This window comes from Branchiostoma lanceolatum, chromosome 11 (genome assembly GCF_035083965.1).
Source record: "Branchiostoma lanceolatum isolate klBraLanc5 chromosome 11, klBraLanc5.hap2, whole genome shotgun sequence".
Lineage (NCBI taxonomy): Eukaryota > Metazoa > Chordata > Leptocardii > Amphioxiformes > Branchiostomatidae > Branchiostoma > Branchiostoma lanceolatum.
This window is the reverse complement of record NC_089732.1, coordinates 5,955,883-5,960,258: the sequence shown is the minus strand read 5'-3', so window position 1 is coordinate 5,960,258 and position 4,376 is coordinate 5,955,883. Positions and strand designations below refer to the sequence as shown.

At 40.2% G+C, this 4,376-nt stretch overlaps 1 protein-coding gene across 2 annotated transcripts in view; it reads left to right on the top strand.

Annotated features, from left to right (window-relative positions):
- The first annotated feature begins 4,184 nt into the window (after positions 1–4,184).
- The window catches only part of LOC136445248 (immunoglobulin superfamily DCC subclass member 4-like), a 32,386-nt gene continuing 32,194 nt past the window's right edge, over positions 4,185–4,376 (top strand). For both annotated transcript variants that reach the window (XM_066443148.1, XM_066443147.1), the window contains exon 1: positions 4,185–4,376. This exon is cut by the window's right edge and continues 151 nt beyond it. The gene's annotated coding sequence lies outside the window, so the exon portion shown is untranslated.

Here is a 4,376-nt window from a genome sequence, read left to right as displayed (position 1 = left end):
CACTGTCCCACTCATCCAGTCGATGCAACCCAGGCGTTAAGTTCGGCGGTGTGGGAGTAATAGTCCATGTAATGACCCCGACCGGATTGCAACGGCAATCAACCTTAACTACTTGACTCCTCCACTACCATTGATAAAAAAAGTACTGCGATCAAATTACATCCAGTTATCGATCAGTCACCATACGTCTTTAGCAAATTCCGATATGGGACGATTTTATTTCGGAAGTAACATTCAAACTGCAAGAAACAATGGATAAAACAACAGCTAGACGTTCAGTACCGTGTACGTCGATATAGTATTACTAAGGTACAGATTTTTCCCGATGATTTGATCCAGCAGTTATATAACTTTACGTGCTAAATGTGGAACATGAAACTTTGCTTTTATTGCACGGTGAACCGTACGATCTACCGACAATGACTGTTACTTGGATCATGTTAGTAATCTCAAGCCGGCTTCCCGTCGTTTAGGTGGAGAAGTGGTTATCAATACTCTAAAGTACCCCCGCGTAAGAGGTAGTTATACACATAAAGTATTCCTTTCTGATGTATCAAAAATAGTTTACTCCCACGTAGCTATAAACATAAAAGTTACTTCCTGGTGTACAGAAAATGGTTAACTTTAATACTTTTGCCGAGGAGGCGTAGTTACATCTCACTCATCATTCAACTTGCCCCTAAGACAGAATGCATATGGAAGCAAAAACAATTGTTTTATTCCCTCCCCCTTGACAAAGAGGCTTCGATTAACGATCTTAGACGTGTATCACTATTCCCTATGCATGTATTCCCTAGTAATCTACCCCTCTAGACTATAAGCTGTAAGACTATGTACCCCAGGCTTAGATATAGGTGAGAAATAATACCAAGGTTCAAACCTTCTGGCAACAGGTGACGCAACAGTGAATATTTTACAGCTCCACTTCTGCCAACTAACAACTTCCCGGAGGCAAGCATACCAAACTACATAACGACGTAGTAAAACAGCATCATACCTCGGCACAGCATACTTAATAATGCTAACGATGTTTTTCTCTTCCAGGCAGATGATAGTTACACAAATCTCCCTCTTATTGATGAACCGTAATCAAAATCAAAACAAGTCACACATCAGTTACCCCCGACATTTTCACACTAATATGGTTATCTTCAGATTCATTAGACAAGATCCATATTCATGACTGTTTTGTGTTAGTTTCACGGTTTTGTGATTGCTACTCCATATTCATCGATTCCTCGGGGGTCTAATGACTCATTAACCGGCTGCGAGATAACATTAGAGACCTCATCGGGATGGCTGGCAGCACTCAAGTGCGCCGGCGAACTGCCGCGGTATGCAAAGAGGGGTATTTACCTGGTTGTCTAGGGGTTAGACTTGCGTTACATCAGCTTCTTTGGAATAATGTGATTGACATCCCGCTGTGTGCTCTGAATGTCAAGAAGCCGGGCGATCTCTCAAAGGACTGGCTGCCGAGATGAGCTTATGGTTACGATAGATGTCAGTGTTCTGTAATGAGGAACGGAGGCAGCGGCAGATGTGGCAGAACTTTCACAAAAGGTTGATGCCATTGGCAAAAATATATCGTGCCAATCTTTATAAGTAGATGTCATACTATTTTCAATCTTTAGCTACCGGAAGGCAATAGTGTAGACCGTTATTTATCAGTCCTTCTTGAAGGAGAAATGACAAAAAAATGAAGGAGGATGTATACATACCCTGGAGGCTAGGGTTGCTGCCGTGAACTGTTATTGATAAACACTGCGAAGCATCTGCTAATATATCACAGAGATCATACAAATTGCTAACATATTAAGTATAACTATAATGATTACATTCAGTCATAACTTAAATTCTCAACAGTTACTAAATACATGTAGATGATTTGAAAGTATACTGAGTTATAAGTTCAGTATATATGACGTTACGTTTGTATTACACAAAAAATATAATATATACTATCAGAACTGCTGTGTTGATATCTCACCATATGTAGCTTTTACACCGAAGCCCTCTTAATTCTGCGGTATCTTTATCAAGTTAAGACATGCCATTCTAAATAACAAAATTATTCATGTCATTCATATTCGACACCGTTTCCTCTCCGTAAGGTAAGGGTACATATAACGGTCGAGAAAGACGGATGTTATTTCAGTATCAAAGCAGAGACATTGTACTGGCCCGACAAGTCATTACACATTCGTGACCACACACAAGAGTCAGGAGAGATCAGCACATTCATGCTACGCAGGTGGATGATTCATGATGCCGACTAAGAGTCATGGCACGATATAAATAACGGACGTATCTTAGTAGACATTTCCGGAGCGTCTGCTGAATAATCTACCGTTGTTTAAAGACAATCTGAAGTTGTTGCATTGTATCCTTAAGAACTTATGAATGCTGCAAAATTTATCTTAATGTTGAATCGTTATGTATCTTTCACTTAACTAGCAGCGTACCACAGGGGTGAGTTCTTGGCCCATTCCTACCCTTCCAATCTGATATGTAACCATATAGTAAGTGGGCAAAGTCAAATTCAGCTTAACTTTGGTCTTTGCAGTGCTTTTCAATACGTGTACTTTATAAATGATTTCATGACATAAGACATAATTTGCAGACATGTATAACAGGACAAAGCACTAGAGTGACCAACGGCTTGTCGGTTAACGTTGAAACCCATTGGTGAATGGAGGGGAAACACAAGCACACATCTGCCTATGCCTGAATGGCATGTAAATTTATGTATTATATTCGACAAAGTTTTATCCCAAAAGTTCCCTAACAGTAATCAATGGGCACTGGCGGCGTACCGCAAAATAATTGACAGTTCCCAATTAAAAGTCTGACATTGGCCGTCAGCCATTGATATAAATGGTTGTCGGATTTAGTATTATGGACAGTAATTACAATTGGCCAGTTTTAGACGAATCGTATCGAAAAAACGTCCAACGTCAAGACAGACGATTGGCGTTAATCCAAATATCTGATCATCTGACTTTTAACCATGTTCCAGCAATGCGCCTCAACACGCAGTAGTCTTATAAGACACTGATCTACTAATATGATCAAGTACAACAAGTTTTAAGAGTATCGATGCTACAGACTGTTTTGAATATGTATATTTAAATGCAACAATCACCACAATGCAAAAATAGGTAAATATTCAAACGACTGCTTTGTCATTAGAAAAAATACCGAAACTAATGATAAGCCCCACTCGATTAAAACACTATATAAAAAAACGTATGCTAGCCCTTATCATATTGTATTTAGTAATTAGGATGTTAAGTTTTATTCTATAGTTCTATTTTGTATTATGTTCAAGAGTTGTTGCCATACTTTGTACAGTGTGCAATAGTCGTGGAATAAAGTTCTCTATCAATTATATGCTTTTTTTTGTCGACCGTTTCTGTTGTTCCGTTTGTTTTTTTCAAAGCTATATTTGATATAGATTTGTACACGACATCACCACAAATAGTGCGTAACCTCAAGCAGCCTGTGAAAAAAATAGATTTTTACCCGAACCTCGTTTTCTGTGTATCCCCCCCTAGACCACCCTCGGGGGTTTATTGATTGTACTAATACCAGTGATACGTCCATAGCGAGCCAGAGCCAGGCTGTTCTCGGGATATTGACCCTTATGACAGCTCATATGAAAGTCACTTAGGCGTGAGTAGCTCTATATGACGTCATAACTGGGTTAACGGATCCAATTCCCTGATATGGATTAGGATTGCTGGGACACGATCGTCTCTAAGGTAATTCCGGTCTTGCTGACGCATTTTCTAGATTGCAAGAAACACATTTGCTCTAGGCATACATGTAGGGTGCCGGATTATGTTCATTATAGATTGTATGAGAGTCTGGTAGTGGTTTGACTTGCCGAAGAATGATCTAACACAGGAAACAAGGACGTTCTATGATTTTTTGTACTGCTAGCCAGTTTCTTGAAACTAAAACAGATGGTGGCCCTCTTCCATACGTTTAGTCAAAGAAAGTAGACGGAAAGCAACAAATGCAATGTATTAGGCCAGTTAAAATCGGGTAAAATTTAGTTGTTTGGAAATCTCTTTCCGAGAAAATCTTCTAATTCTTCCGCAGAATTTTGATGTTTATCGGCGACGCGTGAAAAATCCCAGGTTATTATTACTGCACTTCCCGTGCGGTCCACAGAAGGCGTGCTTCGCGTCTAGGAGAAAGATTCCCGGAGCCTTTTCGCTTTGACAAATCGCAGGAGAGGGCAGCTAGATTTAAGTAGCTCCTGAGAACCGATCCATCTGAGTCTGCAGCGTCTGTGTGCCGAACACTGTCTCCTGTGTTGGCTGGGTATAACACACAGGCGGAGATAATGCACGGCGCTGTGCGCCCGTCCT